The sequence below is a fragment of the Syngnathus scovelli genome, chromosome 4 (assembly GCF_024217435.2).
Source record: "Syngnathus scovelli strain Florida chromosome 4, RoL_Ssco_1.2, whole genome shotgun sequence".
NCBI classification, from domain to species: domain Eukaryota; kingdom Metazoa; phylum Chordata; class Actinopteri; order Syngnathiformes; family Syngnathidae; genus Syngnathus; species Syngnathus scovelli.
The window spans coordinates 5,494,507-5,511,921 of NC_090850.1; the positions used below are offsets into that span (position 1 = coordinate 5,494,507).

The 17,415-nt window shown below is 44.5% G+C and overlaps 1 protein-coding gene across 3 annotated transcripts in view; it reads right to left on the reverse strand.

Annotated features, from left to right (window-relative positions):
* LOC125967792 (docking protein 4) overlaps positions 1-17,415 on the reverse strand; it is a 173,939-nt gene that overhangs the window by 115,250 nt on the left and 41,274 nt on the right. The window lies entirely within an intron of this gene.

Below are 17,415 nucleotides of genomic sequence, written 5' to 3' on the forward strand. Positions count from 1 at the left end.
ATGGATAAATTTCTGGGGGAGACCGAAGAGGAGAGAGTTACAATAATCAAGACGGAAGGTAACGAGGCTGTGAACAAGAATGGAGGTGGAGTGGGGGGTGAGAGAGGGGTGGAGGCGATTGATATTGCAGAGATGAAAGTAAGCATTGCGGGTAGTGGTGTTGATATGGGAAGAGAAGGAGAGTGTGCCATCGAGGATGACACCCAGACTCTTAACCTGGGGAGAAGGGGAAACTAAGGAGCTGTCAATGGGGAGGGAAAAACTGTCAACTTTTGATAGAGTGGATTTAGAACAAACTAAAAGGATTTCAGTTTTATCACTATTAAGTTTGAGAAAATTGGAGGTAAACCAGTTTTGTAGTTCGGAGAGGCAATGAGTAAGGGTAGAGGGAGGGAGGGTGGAGTTAGGTTTGGTGGACAGATAGAGCTGGGTGTCATCCGCGAAGCAGTGAAAGAAGACATTGAATTTATGGAAAATAAGACCAAGAGGAAGGAGGTAGGTGATAAAAAGAAGGAGACCCAGGACCGAGCCCTGGGGGACACCAGTGGAGACAGCGGAGGACTGGGAACGGAAGGATTTAAGTTGGATGAACTGAGTGCGGCCTGAGAGGTAGGAGTGGAACCAGGAGAGGGGGGTGCCAGAGATACCGATGGAGGAAAGTCTATGGAGGAGGATGGAATGAGAGATGGTGTCAAAGGCCACACTTGAAAACGGAGAGTAAACCGGAATCAGCTGCAGTGAGGAGGTCATTGGTGATTTTTAGAAGGGCTGTTTTGGTGCTATGGCGGGGCTGGAAACCGGACTGAAACTGTTCATATAAGTTATTTTGAGAAATGAGACTGGAGTTGAGAGGCAACGATTTTTTCGAGAATTTTTTAGATGAAAGGTAGGTTGGAAATGGGGCGGAGGTTGTAAAATGGTTGCGATCTGAACTAGGTCTTTTTAGAATTGGGGAGACAGCAGCAGTTTTGAAGTGTGAGGGAACAGAGCCAGTACTGAGAGAGGAGTGGATGATGGCAGTGATGAGAGAGAGCAGTGATGGGAGGCAGTATATGACTAGAGCAGTAGGAAGTGGGTCTAACTGACATGTAGACGATTTGGGTTTGGAGATGAGAGCAGAAATAGCAGAGGAATCAGGGAGTTGAAATGAAAAGAATGGCAGACTATAATGGAGGGGTTCAGAGGAGTAGGGAGAAGAGGAAGAGGGGCTCAGTTGCTGGTGGATTTTGTCAATATTTTGAGTGAAAAACAGAAGGAATGAGTTACAAGTGTCAGAGGAGTACAGGTGGGGGGGGGGGGGGTAGGGTTTGGGGGGTCAAGGAGGATGAGGATGGAGAGTAAACCGGAATCAGCTGTAGTGAGGAGGTCATTGGTGATTTTTAAGAGGGCTGTTTCGGTGCTATGGCGGGGGCGGAAACCGGACTGGAATTGTTCAAATAAAGTATTTTGTGAGAGATGAGATTGAAGTTGAGAGGCAACAATTTTCTCAAGAATTTTAGAAATGAAAGGTAAGTTGGAAATGGCGCGGAGGTTATTGAAGTTGTTGGGATCTGAACCAGCTTTTTTAAGAATTGGGGAGACAGCAGCAGTTTTGTAATGAACGGGAACAGAGCCACTACTGAGAGAGGAGTGGATGATGGCAGTGATGAGAGAGAGGCAGGATATGACCAGGGCGGTAGGGAGTGGGTCTAACTGACATGTGGACGATTTGAATTTGGAGATGAGACGTCAAAGGGAAGGGAAATGGACAAACATAGACACAGGCGGGATAGAGACTCACGGCCAGCAGACAGGCAAACAGAAGTCCACTCGAACACGGAACAGAATCTGACCGTGAGCCTCCACACAACACCGGGAGTAAACTAGACGAGCAGGACAGGAACACTAGGCGCAGACACAGACGGGAGACAACAGTAGACACTGACAGGGAGAAACACAGGGGCAGGGCTTAAATACATATGGCAATAAGAGGAAAATGGTGACAGACATTACGGTGATGAATGGGGTGTGGCTGGGGGAAGTTGCTGGCTGAGCGAGCATCCCACAACATGAACGTGAAAAATTAAAGGCATTAATTCTGTCTATTTTGAAGGTTGTCCCTTTTTTAAGTTGAATGACATGCACAAGTTTAGTCACCCCTGCCGAATCAAATATGGCGGACATGCTCACGACCAGAAAAGTTCTCAATTATGACTGCTGCTGTCAAATAGTTGGGTATTTGGATACCCTCCTGAAAATTTTTATCGTAGTGTGTTTGAATAACAAAAATATCTTCTTGATTATATATACAGAACACAACAAACATGTTTCCACTTAATAATGAAAAACAGTTTTTGACTTTAAGATAATACATTTTCATATCGGCAGCACCTCAGACTTGCACTTCATTACACACATACGATCACGTCTCCGCTCCTCGATCGCCAAGCGGAATAGAACTGCGTGTCTGCTCGTCACTCCCGATCAGATTGTCCTGTTTGCCCGTCATATGCAGGAATCGAAGTACACAAGTGTACCCCTACACGATCAGCGGCTTCCCGATGTGATGTGGCTTTTTGCGGCGTCACTTGGAGCACACGGATTTGTCTGACCATATGACACGAATAGCCAATGGGAACATGTTGAGCTGTGTCCTTGCAGCTGATTGGCATAGCAGTTCTAACTACAATTTATCTCAGCCTCCTGCACTGTCTGTGTCGACATATCAGACTTGCGCTTCATCACGGAGGTTTTTTTTTATTTATTTATTTTATCGAGGCTTTAGTGAAAATGTTAACGAAAGTGTTTAAGTAGTTAGTTAGTAAATAAGAATTGTGTGTGTGTGCTTGCACACAGGGCGCTGTGATGCGAAGCGTAGTGGTGTTGGAGTAATAGTGCTTGTAGTTAGTGCATGTTGCATGCGTCTTCCTGCTTGCTACCTTCTGCTTTCAACTACTGCCGCCGGCTAGCCCCCTGTTTCCGGGGGCGAAAAGAGGAGCCGAGTGCGTAAGTCTCCTCAGCCGGTACATAGCCTCTCCACCGTCAAGACTTCTGCATGCCTCCTCGTGGCATAACTGGGTGCCTCACGGCTCCAGGCCAAATTGCAGGGGATCGACCGGGGGAGCATCAGTGGGCCCCTAGGCGTGATGCACAGGCCCACTGGCGCGTGGATGTCCTGGCGTCCGCTAACCACTGTCCCAGCTATGGGTGAAATAGCACCCCCGCTGCCTTGTGGGTATCGTCTGGAACGGAAAGGCTAAGGGAGCAAACCCCGACAGAAAACCCGGCTCGGACTCCGTTAGGCAGACTCATGCTTCAAAAAAAGCATTGTTCTGGCAACTCCTGCAGCCAACCTGATGCCAAATGTATCGGTTCACCGTTCCTTTGGATGACAACAGGAAGGCCGAGAGGGGAGCCCTGGTGCCTGGGAAACTCAAGGGTTCCAAAAAACTTACCCAGGCTTCTTGTGCACTGGAGAGGAAACTTCAGCTCTTCTAACCAGTGGAGACAGAACACGGGAGGTTAGCAGTTACCGGTTATAAGCCCTTTCATATTGCCGTAGAGCACATATGTCAGAGTTACGGCCCGCGGGCCAGATCCGGCCCGCGAATTGATTATCTATGGCCCCCTGGATGATATTGAATTACTATTAGAACCGGCCCGCAGGCCACAGCCGCCCGCTGGTGTTTTGCACGCACCAACACTACATTTCCCACAATGCAACGGTAGCCCACGATGTCCCTGCAGCTCGCACAAGCGGCTTCATTATTCATCAGTAGTCAGAGCAGAGTTCAACTTTCTGATACCCCCCTCCTCAAAAATGGCTAAACGTAAGGTGGACGCTAAGAACAGGGGGTTTCAGGCCAGGTGGGAGGCAGAGTACATGTTTACGGAGGTAAGAGGCAAACCTGTGTGTCTTCTGTGTGGAGAAAATGTGGCTGTAATGAAAGAATTAAATTTAAGAAGGCACTATCAAACGTCTAAGAAACACACAGACAAAGAAAAGAATATGGAATATGAACAAAAGCTACAGAAGGTGGAAGAATTAAAACGAGGCCTTAAGTCCAGACAGGCTATGTTCACGTATGCTAAATTGCAAAGCGAGGCTGCTGCCAAGGCTAGCTTGATTGTGGCAAAAGAGATCGCAAAATCAGTTGATCAAAAACGGGTTTTGAGACTCAGAGCCTAATCCCGAACATTGATGAACTTGTACAAAAGATGAGACACCTCTAAGTATCAGGCTCAGCCTCAGACAAGTGAGCATCACAGAGCAGTAACGTATTTTCCATTTTTTAATTCGGTTACATTTTTACATTTGTTTCTACAAGACGTGATTTTTCTTTGAAGAAAGTATTGTTTGCTCTGTGTGCCGTAAATTTTTGCATTTTATTTATTTATATTTATTTTTCAGTTGAATGGACTAAGAGAAAATTGCAGATAAGAGACATGAGAAAGAATACAACTGATTTGATTATTGTTTTATTTTACGATTTGAAAGCAATGATCGGTAGATCATAGAGCAGCACAATAATAAACTTTCAGTTTATAATGCATGCACTTTTATTTATGCATTTATCTTGATATTAAGAAACACATTTTGTTTTTAAAACAATTTAATTTTTTGCTGTTTGGCTGTTGAAAATATTTTCCCTTGAAGTTACTGACAGAGCCATAACAAAATATTGCCATATTCATTTAATCATTAAATAATGTACACTGTGTTAGGTCTTAGTTCAATAGGCTATGTGCAATCATTCCGATATATTTTAATAAACATTGAACCAGTCCGGCCCTCGGCTTGTAGCAAATTTGTTTTTTTGGCCCTCGGTGTGTTTGACATCCCTGGTGTAGATGAACATGAAATATGATCCGGCTCGTCTGTTGGCAGGATGTTGTGCGTTTACGCCTTCCAGCTTGAGTGAGAGCCAATGTTCGGGGTTCATTCCAACAATGTACGCTAGGGGGCTCTTGAACATAATTCTCAACCCTTCTTCGCCCGAAAACCGGAACCTCTGTTAATGTTGATCAAATTGGACGCCAATCTTTTTGTTACTCGCATTAGTTAATAGAGTTTGAATGTCCAAAGCTAACGATTCATGATCTTTATAGATCCCTCCTCGCATTTTGAGCATGGTCCGAACTTCTGAGTCATCTAGGAACACGTCCCCTCTACGAACCGGAAGCTTAGGCTGTTTCAGATAGAAGTTCAGTTTTTTCTCAGGAACGTTAGGGATTGAGTTGATGTATGAAATCTCACATAAACCGACCTCCCACGATCCTTTTAAATCGATATGTTGCGCTAGTTCGGTTTTAAATTCTGTGAGGCTGTTTGTGCTAAATACAGTGTTTCCCAATCTTTTTTCATTCATGGCACACCTTTTCATTGGAAAAAATCTCGCGGCACACCGCCAACAAAAATCTGTTAAGCTCCTATATTAAAATCAGTTATAGTACAACGAAACACGTAGAGTCCTATTCCTATATATGTATGGAGAGTCGAATAATTTAATACAAATAAATACTAAATATTCTTTAAATTGTATTCCTTTTTTTTAAATAAAAGTGAGTTTTTTAAAAAAGTTTTAGACGGTGTAAGAAATAAACTATTTAAAGTGATTGTGATTAAAATAAAAGAATCAACGTGATTTTGTATACTGTTTTAGACTAGGTCTATAAATATTGCAACAATAAGAACAAAGTCACTTTTAAAGACCCTCTGCTGTTCTGACAGCAGCTGAGTGGCTATCACAGTCGAGGAGTCTCGACTTGACTGCTTCTTTTACGTATGTGAAAAATAACCAATCCAGGTTCTCCGGTTGAACTGCATTCTCTGATTTCCATCGGACCACAAACGCACCACAACCGTCATAGTGTCTGTCACTGTTAGCAAAAGCACACAGCAACACACACATAAACTGAATATGTGCCGATGCAATACAATCATATCGACACAATATGAAATCTCAAGATTTTCCGATTCTCCACACATGCACGATTAGCAAGTGGCTGACCAGGCCTTGCGCGAACTGCCCAGTGGTTTGCCGATCCTGTTTACAATGCGCTCCGTAATTAATATTGGACAGTCCCACGGCACAGCTGAACGTCTCTCACGGCACACCAGTGTGCCGCGGCACAGTGGTTGGGAAACACTGGCTAAATAGATGCATACTAGCGTTTGACGCTAATGTTACATAGAATCCTCTCTGGCCTTCACCCATCTTATAATTTTCACAGAATGGCCGTTTTATCGAACGTCAAATGTTTTTAATACTCTTTGCGGGTACCCAACTGTCGAATTTGGCTGGCCAGCCCACCCAGTGGATGAGGGACTCGCGTTTGCCTGACACGGTGTGTGATTTAAGATTTTTTTTTTTTAATTTTTACTTTTTGTAATTCCGCTTCGTAAAAGCTGCCTTTATAGGCATACCATCCAAGTCCGATATTTTATAGACGGGAGGAACGCGATGGAGATGTTTTGTTATTCTGAATATTTCATCTGTATAACTTTGTAAATAACCTTTCTCAAAAACTCTCAGCTTTGAAAGCCGCACAGTTTCACCTGGAGCGAACCGAAATTTGTCCCCGCGTTGAAAAGGGTTGTTTATATACAGTTTGGTAAAAACAATATCTTTATTATCCTCATTTACGGCATTTGGTGTCATTTTTATACTACTGTGAAAACTGTCATTATAACTGACAATAAAATCCTGAATTACATCAATGTAGCGTTGCGTGTTCTTAGCTGTGAAATACCTCCACATTTGCGTTTTCAACGTTTTGTTGACTCGTTCAACAGTTTGCGCTTTTGTATCGGAAGATGTTGCAAAATGTGTAATATTGTACTTTCTCATTAATTTCTGGAAATGTTTGTTAAAAAACTCCGCCCCTTTAACTGTTTGAACGCGTAATGGTGAACCGCTAACTGATAGAATATCTTCAAATGCTTTGGTGACCTGCGTACTGTTTTAGCTTTCAAAACGCGTACATATGCACATTTCGAGAAAATATCGATTACGGTTAGTAAGTATTTATAACCATCGTTGTAGCGTGCTAGTGATTGCATATCGCATAAATCTGCTTGGAATTGTCTCATAGGACCTCGAACAAAAACTTTATTTCTAGGAAAAGTTATTCTGGCTGGTTTGTGTAAAGTGTAAGCATCTTGATCGGATAAAAACGCTTTCACTTTTTTAATGTTAGTGTTTTTACAGCTAACAGCTGCTGTTCTGTGTAGGCGTGTCTCTCCCCCAAAACTAGCTGGACTCTTAGCACAATAATAGAGTCTTTGAAGACATCTCTCGCCACCCATTCTTAGGTAAGTTCTGCTGGATATGACGTGAGTGTGACGCTGTTAATAAAACAAACAGGTATGACATCTTGTGATTTTAAATTGAATAAACACAGAGAAACAATCGCTTTTCCGGTCACAATAGTTCATTACAGAAAAAAATCAACTAGTTCTTAAAAACATTACTAATAAACAGAAACAGGTATAAAACATGGTAAAAAATAAAAACATGGTAAAAAAAAATGTTTTTCTACAACTCTTAAGGTTTAACATAAAGCATGAATGAAGATAACATAGATGGTGTTACTTTGGACCTTATTAGAGTTTTAAACTTCTTTAGCTGCTCCTCGATTATATCTAAAAATACTGTTAGGATAGTCACCAGTTGGGCCCACATTTTTTTCACAATATTTCCCATTGTGTCTTTCCAAACGTTCTAAATAATAGAGCGACTTCGTTGTTACTCAGCACAGTGTCACGCGCTTCTTGTTTTATCATACGGAGCCACGCAAAGATATTGCACTCGTGAGCTAGGTCGTGTAGAATGGCAGAAACAGTATTGCGACTGTTTATAAGAGATGCTGAGGTTTTAAAATAGAAAAGCATTATCGACAACGTATGGAGGAAGTCATTGCACAACTCAGCCGTCACTGCTTCATAATTCACGTAGAAATAAAAGCTTCGATCCTCAACATACAAGAATGTATGGTGCATCTGACTAAGATCATCAAGAGCACATCCGTCACACGTTATTTTCGCATGCTTCATTAAGGCATCATAAAAAGGTGAGCCACCATCAATTTCAGGCCTGTGTAATCTTCAATCACCAGCCATTTAAGAGGCTCTACCGTCATATTATACTCTGCGTCCTGTTGTGTGCTGACTCTCACAGGTGTCGACGTCACCGTAGGAACGATGCCAAACTCAAGGTCGTTGTTAACGATCGTGTCGTCAGCCTCCTCAAAATCACCGGGCACCTCTGTCTCTGTCTCTCTGAGCATGACTCTTATGTCAGCAGCAGACAAGTAGAGCAAATCCATGCCATTTTCAGGATAGCGTGCGCACGCCTCGTAAAACAGCTCGATGGCTCGTGACGAGGACCACGGTTCATGCTGTTGCTGCTGCTGCTGTTGCTGCTGGTGCTGTTGCTGCTGCTGCTGCTGTTGCTGCTCCATCGTGCTTGCTAGGTTGTTACCCCAAGGTTTCAGGGGTTTCAAACACGTCAAAGGTTGATGACAAAGCTCCATAGAGAGAATCGGGTTGCAGATCGTCGAGGCAGATCGGTGACATGCGTTTGCTCGGGTCGGGAGTAGGCAATGGAAGAATCTCAAACCTTTCCACCCGTGTCGCTGGCGTTGGTCCCGGTTGTTCAGCCACCGTGCTTGGCCGTGGTGCCGCTATGAAGGCTGTGTCCGCATCATCATCTGTCTCTGCACCAGAGTTGTCAGGGCTGGACCAGAATGGGATGCCAGGCCCATGTTCCATAGGTAAAAAACTTGGTAAAAGTCGTCTGGCTAGGATTTTTTGAGCCATCTTCTTTCTCTGTTGTGTGTGTGTGTGTGTGTGTGCGTGCGTGCGTGTGTGTGTGTGTGAAAGAGGCATCTGCAAGTCCGCTCTTATACATTTTAGATAGTTATGCTAATGACTACAACTCCACCTTTCTGTGACTGCAGGTGAGAAAAAAAGGGGGGCTAGGAGGGGCACCGTCTAGTGTGCTGAGGAGGGGGGTAGTTTAAAGTTATTTTTTTAGTAAGGGTTAATCTAAAGTCAGTTTACGTTTCACTCCGACGACGTTTGTCCAGACACGGCTTGATAGAAAAAGTCCCGTAATACTCTCACCAAATGCTTGCATCCTTTCATACCAGGCGGTCAATGGTATATTCAATATTGTCTGGAAAACTCCACACTCGCTATTAAACACTTCAAGCTTTAGATACATTAGATCGATTAGCTCGCCATCTTCTGTCCCATCAACAGTTTGAGGAGAAACTTTAAGCCGGAAAAAACATCTTCCGCTGTGATTCTTGAAATCCAAGTTGCATTCAGCTCACCTTCTAACCCGTATCCATTGAGAAATTCAGTCAAATCCTCGGGCAGGAGTTGATTTAAAACACCCCAGTTCAAAGTACCATACGCACCGGCCTGCTCATAGCTGCTGTTGCTGTTGTTGTTTGATCCAGAGCTCTCTTGATTTCTCATAAAGAAAGACAACTCACCAGTCTCGTAAAAAAAAAAAAATCCCCATAGAGTCTCCGGTGTTAGATGCCAGCTCCACTCAAGTTTTTTCTGTAGGCCTCTGTTGCATACACTTTGGATACATCGGTTTCTTCCTAGGGGCATCAAAAAAGCCATCAGGACCTTTGCGGCAAAGATGGATACTGACCGGCGTTTCTGCTATCATGATTTGAGCTTTAGGTTTGCAGTTTAACACCACAGCTTTAGCTTAGCTCTTTTCTGTGAACTAGCAGCACAATACTCTGGCGTAATATACCAACAACAGGTCCAGCCCCTCTCTCAAACCACACCTCTGTGTATCACGTGTTTTTTTTTATAATCAGGGTATATTTTAAACTTAGACAACTTTCATAAAAACAGAGGCCTTCATCTATCTCCCTCCAAAAATAAACGATTCCAGCAGGCTCTACCTCATCAGATATCTTTGGCACCAATAATGCCGACTCCACTATTGTTTGTCAAATTACATGCGACAACACCTTGATTTTTTCTCTTTCAGACAACTTTGGCACCATGCTGACGACACTTCATTGATTTTCTCAACAAAACCCCCTTGATCCTCTAAACTATTGTTTGGCAAATTACATGCGTCTCTCTTTCAGATAACTTTGGCTAAATTATTGTTTGTCAAATTACATGCGACTCTCTTTCAGATAACTTTGGCACCAATAATGACGACTCTCATGACCCCCACACTGACACAAACACCCCCTCCTCTTCGCCTTCTCAACAAAACGGGCCCCTTCAAGCCACACGTACGGGCTGGTAGCAAAGCTAGCTCAAATGCTGCACCTGTTTTGATTCATAAGAATACATGCCCATACATATCCACATCTTAAAAATGGCGCCAGCAAACCAAAAGGGCGACAGTCAAAGATGGCGCCGTCACGACTGGCGCCATCTTGATGCCCCCAACCCCGCCCCAATTCAAAAGGGGGTGATTTATGATACCATAACAAGTCATAAAAAACGTCATAAAATGTCATGACCCCTACCTCATTTGCATATGAATAGACATCAAAGCCTGATACCTTCTTACTCTCTCCTGTGCAGTGTTGCTTCGTTCTGTTCATATGCGTCAAATAAACAAAAAAATAATCAAGTATGCGCTGTATTGATAGCAAAAGATAGCAAAAGAATTGACATTAGCAAAAAAGTCAGACTCATAAAAATTCTATTCACGGTGTAACAGCGCGATGAAAAGGCATCATATCAATTCTTTGATGTTACGTGGGTGACACCCAGCATTCAAGTAGGGAAACTACAGTCAAAAACTGGATAATTAGTTCCGAATCCAAATGTTATTTGAAACAATCGTATTCTTTTACGTTGTATTATACCTATACTTAATGAAATTAAATATTCAATTAATTAAATTAGGCGGCTCGGTGGGGCACTGGGTAGCACGTCCGCCTCACAGTTAGGAGGGTGCGGGTTCGATTCCACCTCCAGCCCTCCCTGTGTGGAGTTTGCATGTTCTCCCCGGGCCCGCGTGGGTTTTCTCCGGGCACTCCGGTTTCCTCCCACATTCCAAAAACATGCTTGGTAGGCCAATTGGAGACTCCAAATTGTCCCTAGGTGGATGGATGGAATTAATTAAATTAATGTGAGTGGCAGCCTCCCAGCAGTATTCTCTCTTTTCCTCTTAATTTCCTTTTTTTCCTCCTTTTTCTTTCTTTCTATTTGTCCATTCGGTGTTGCTGGTGCCTTCTACCGCACCTCGGCGTCTGCAGATCGTTTCGGATCGGATATTTTTTTTCCCTGGCTGCGCACATCGGTCGGGACCGACGTAACTCTATGACGGCTTCCTGCTCATCCGGCCGGTGCTGACCGGGTCCCTCGCCTTGGCCTCACAGCCGCGACCCTTGTGGGGAGTCCGCTCCCTCGTGCTCGTCGGAACCAACGACCTTCGCCGTGCAAGCCCCATGATGACCATCTGCACATGCCCCGACTGGGTGCCCAGGACGCTGCTCACACCTTTGCCTGATTTGTGATGTTTTACCGATTCATGACCACGGTCCATTGGGCGCCGTTGAACTTGGCTGCTCTTACACCTGTTTATGGACCCCGTGGAGGCTATTTTGTGTGTTTCTGTGGCCGCTGTTACTCTTTTTTTTCCTTTGTCTTGTTGCTTTGCTGTGATGGCTTTTAACTTTCGCACTTACTGGTTTTCTTTGTGGTGCCGTTGTGTGGCAGCCTTATAAGAGCCTATTGAGTTGCGCTCATGCCATCTGTGTGTCTTTTATATACCCGCTCTGTGGTATGAATACTGCTGGGGCCTGAATTTTCCCATCCCCGGGATCAATAAATGTTCAATCAATCAATCAATCAATCAATCAATCAATCAATCAATCAATCAATCAATCAATCAATTTAAAAGCCACCGCGGCCTGGGTTCGATTCCCGGTCAGGGATCCATATGCAGCCATAGGGGGGCACATGTCAGTGTCTTCCCTGTGCCGGTCCCAAGCCCAGGTAAATGCAGAGGGTTGCATCAGGAAGGGCATCCTGCATAAAAACTGAGCCAAACACTTCTCATGCAAATCATCTGGACAAAAACAGTAGTTTCGCTGTGGCGACCCCTTTGGTGGGGAAAGTCGAAAGGAGCCATGCCATATATATATATATATATATATATATATATATATATATATATATATATATATATATATATATATATATATATATATATATATATATATATATATATATATATATATACATATATATATATATATATATATATATATATGTATATATATATATGTCCATCCATTTTCCAAACCGCTTGTCCCCACGGGCGTGCTGCAGCCTATCCCAGCAGTCATTGGGCAGTAGGCGGGGGACACCCTAAACTGGTTGGGCACACCGAGACAAACAACCATCCGCACTCGCGCTCACATCGCATTCACACCTACGGGCAATTTGGAGTGCCCAATCAGCCTACAATGCGTGTTTTTGGGAAGTGGTGGGAAACCGGAATGCCTGGAGAAAACCCACAAAGGCACGGGGAGAACATCCAAAGTCCTCACAGTGAGGGCTGGAGGTGGAATCAAACCTGAACTATGAAGCGAACATGCTAACCACTGCTCCACCACTGTTAATTACCTAATTATTTCATTTATTTTTTTATAATAGCTAATTGTTATTAAGTCCATTTGTTCATTCATTTTTCCAATAGCCTAGAGAACGGACATTATTTCGTTCGAACAGACATTATTTCAAACTGAGGCTGAGTATAATGTGTTATTGGGATTTGAGAGTTATTGTTAACTTTTATTGTTAAAATGAGTGAGAGATGTTTAGATGAGATATTATTTAATTCATTGTGCTTTTCATTCATTGCAGGAATTGTTAAGCATCTTTTAATAAATACATTTTGAATAAAATAATTTGTTATTGGCGTTATTGTTGTTAACTTTTACTGCAAAGCATTTTTTCAATAAATCAACTGCAAATATTATTTCATGTAGGAGTTAGTGCATGCCACAGACACAGAATGTTTTTAAAGCAGGAACTATTTGTAATATCCTCTCTATGCATGATTACAGAGAGACCCACCGACTCATCAACCCCTCTGCCCCACTCTCAGGTGTCCTGGTTTTCCAAAATGGTCACCCTAGTTATAAACACATTTCATAACATTATGTGCTGTCAGCAATAAATTCCCCATGCACTGAGGAAAAGCAAAAGACCACAAATATCCTACCTGTTTCATTCTCATCCACACGTTCCCTTTGCTGCACTCATCAAGTAAAATGTCATTAAAAACTTAACTACCGTGTCCCAGCAGTGTGCAGAGTATCAAATAACCCAGTTTAAAATAGACTTAGCTTTCCATATTGACCGATTAGTTTTCAAGTCAAGTCAAGTCCAGTTTATTTGTATAGCCCTAAATCACAAGCAGTCTCAAAGGGACATAGACAAACAACTGGCAATTATTAAGCTCCCAAATGGGCAAGGGAAAACTCAAAATAAAAACAACCAGGGGAAAAATGAGAAACCTTGAGAAGGGACCACAGATGGAAGGATCCACCTTTCAGGATCACCAGGCTGCAATGTATGCAGAGAGGGCACATATAATATATAATATAAAAAAATCAAAGAAAAAGTGGATGTCCAATTCAAAGCGAAGAGCTGCCGGATGTGCCCTCGATTTTCAGAGCAAAATTGGTAGCCTTACCCATGTTGCACCGCACAACTCGGAGATCTGCATGTAGTCCATTGCTGTTTGAACCGGTAGAGTTTCAAGAACATAGTCTCCATATTTTCTGATCTATTGTTTAATTGGCTTCTCCATTAAATATTGAACCAACATAATTGACCAGCTACTGATGAGCCGACCAAGCTAACTTGGTTCGTGGAGCTATTTTACATGTGTCAGAGAGATACCAGGAAACACTGTAGATCAGGGGTCACCAACCTTTCAACCAAGAGCTACTTCCTAGGTACTGATTAAGGCAAAGGGCTACCAGTTTGACACACACTTCTGAAATAGCCAATTTGCTCAATTTGGCTTTAACTATGTGTTATTATTGTCATTTCCAGTTCACATGTAAGAATAGCAAAAATACAGTCAAACCTTGGTTTTTGACCACAATCCGTTCCAGAAGGCAGTTCGAGAAGCGAATCGGTCGAATTCCGAATCTATTTTTCCCATTACAAATAATGGAAAGAATTTTTAATCTGTTCAAAGACTTTAAGCATTTTTTTTCATTTGCGCATTTTTGTCCGATTGCGCAACTGCAGCGCACCGCCGAACGCTTAAACGTAGCGCGTCGCCCACCGCGCAATTGCACCGCGCTGGTCACATTATTGTGACAGAGCCGTCGCTGAAATTTAGAAAATATTTTTAAAGTCCTGATGTACTTTCCAAAATGTAAGTGGACCTAAGCGCGCAGGTAGCTTAATTTGGTCCGATCGCGCAACTGCAGCACACCGCCGAACGCGCAGCAATAGCGCGTCGCCGACCGCACAACTGCACCGCGCTGGTCGCATTATTGCGACAGAGCAGTCGCTAAAATTTAGAAAATATTTTTAAAGTCTTGATGTACTTTCCAAAATTTAAGTGGACCTCAGTGCGCAGGGAGCTTAATTTTGTCCGATCACGTGATCGCCGGGCACTCACTGTCGCATTGCTTTAAGAACGTCTTTGTGTTTTAGGATGGATTTACTGCTCCCATTTGCTTTCTTTGGAGGCATGATTAGGGGTTAATACAATCCTCAAAGTAACGAAAATACAATAACTGTCAGGTGCAGAGCAGGGAGAGGACTCGAATGCAGAGAGTTCAATGCCCAAAAAGGCTTTTATTGTCTCCACTGACAGTCGAACAAAAAACGCCTCACTAGGAGGGAAAAAAGGGAAAACAAAGGCGCCTCGAACCGAGGGAGAAAAAGGGGAAATCAAAGCGCCTTGAACCGAGGGAAATACAAAAACAAGGTAGCGATGTAACCAAGTTAACATCGGTGATCAAAGTCGCTCAAACAAGGCTTCTACGTGGAACTCGAGGGTTTCGTGATCGCTAGTGTTCTGACAAGGCAAGACGCACTGGCACTGGATACGGGGAAAGACGCGGGTTATATGGACACAGGAGGGGAACACAGGTGAAGACAGTTGGTCATTGACGCAGGTGCACACACTTGGAATCAGGGGTTCACGTGACCGGACGCACAGGGGAAGGACACACAGACTGGAACGAGAGGAAAATCACAATAAAACAGGAAATGATCCGGACGACACATGACAGCATGACATAACCCCCACCTCTAGGGCCGGATCCCAGACGGACCCGGAGCATCGAGGTGAGCCGCGTAAAAGTCATCTAGTGAGGAGGGCGCTTGCCGCTATTGACACCCGTAAGGCGGCAGGCCCTGACAACATCCCGGGTCGAGCGCTGAGGGACTGCGCTGGGGAGCTGTCGGGTGTCTTCACGGACATCTTTAACGTTTCCCTGCAGCAGGCCATCGTCCCCTCGTGTTTCAAGGCTGCCACCATCGTTCCTGTGCCGAAGAAACCTGCACCGTCCTGCTTCAATGACTACCGCCCCGTGGCACTGACGCCCATCATCATGAAGTGCTTTGAGCGGCTTGTCATGGAGCACATCAAATTCGTTCTCCCCCCACCATTGACCCTTTCCAGTTTGCGTACCGTGCCAAACGGTCCTCTGAGGATGCCATCTGCTCTGCCCTCCACTCGGCCCTCACCCACCTGGAGAGAAAGGACTCATATGTGAGATTGCTGTTTGTGGACTTCAGCTCTGCCTTCAACACCATTGTGCCGCAGCGACACATCTGCAACCTCGACGAACTGGGCCTCAGTACCTCCCTCTGCAACTGGCTACTGGACTTCCTCTGTCAGAAGCCTCAGGTGGTGCGTGTTGGCGACAAAATCTCCGCCAGCATCACGCTGAGCACGGGGGCCCCCCAGGGCTGCGTGCTCAGTCCATTGCTCTTCACCCTGCTAACGCTTGACTGCACTGCAACCTACAGCGACAACCGCATAGTTAAGTTTGCTGACGACACGACTCTGGTGGGTCTAGTCACGAAGCGCGACGAGACTCGGTACAGGTCGGAAGTTGACCTTCTGACCACGTGGTGCAGGGACAACAACCTCCTGCTGAACGTAAACAAGACCAAGGAAATCGTTGTCGACTTCCGGAAGGGTCACACAAAACACCTGCCGCTGATCATCGACGGTGCTGTGGTGGAGAGGGTGAGCTGCACCAAGTTCCTGGGGGTGCACATCAGTGAGGACCTCTCCTGGTCCGCTAACACCGTCACTGGCAAAGAAAGCTTAGCGCCGCCTGTACTTCCTGTGGAAGCTCAGGCGTGCATGTGCTCCTCAGGCAGTCCTGTCTACATTCTACCGTGGCACCATTGAGAGCGTCCCCACCAGTTGCATCGCTGTCTGGGGTGGTAGCTGCACCGAACGGAACTTGAAGGCCCTGCAGCGCATAGTGAATACGGCTGGTAAGGTTATTGGTGCTTCGCTCCCCTCCCTGAAGGATATTTACAGCTCCCATCTCGTCCGCAAGGCAATCACGATTGCGAGTGATGTGAGTCACCCAGCTCACTCTTTGTTTGACGTTCTGCCCTCTGGGAAGAGGTACAGGAGCCTGTGCTCCCGCACCACCAGACTCGCCAACAGCTTCTTTCTCCAGGCTGTTAGGACCCTGAAATCGCTACCCCCTTCTGCGTAGCGTGTGGCACTGTTGCGCTATTTTCTGGAATGTCTGCTGTACGCTCACTTGCTCCTTTTTGTTCCTCTTATTTATTTGTTGTGTTATTTATTCATTATTTATTCAGCACGCTGTTGTTTACTTGTTTACTTGTGGGCCATGTCTTGTTACCGTGGGATAGCGGGGAACGAAATTTCGATTTCTTTGTGTGTCTTTTGCATGTGGAGAAATTGACAATTAAGCTGACTTTGACTTTAGACTTTGACTTTACTCGTGTCGTGAACTATTAGCCACAGGCTCACTATCGCCCCATCTTTGAGGCAAAAGTACTGGCTGTCTCAAGGCCCGTATTATCCCGCTGACTGCAAGCACGCGCCGTTTGCACGCACTCAGTACAGTGTGTGTGTCTCACACGCACGCCCTGAGAGGCACTACCTGTCACTGCCTCAGCCTCCATGAATCTCGTGTCCCGAGACAAGAACTACACCTATTTTGACTATGAAAATGATCCAAATGTATAGGAAACACACCAAAATTGCATTAAAAGCATAGACCACAGGACAGATATTATATTATGTTTTATTATATTATTCATTTTTTAACAACTTATGGTGACAGCTGAGGAAACCATGTTGAGCCCTTTACCGCCCCTGGTAACAAGGTGAGGCACTGCCTCACCTGCCTCCTATGAGTGCACGTGCCTGCCAACAAGGACTTTTTATCAAACTTCACACC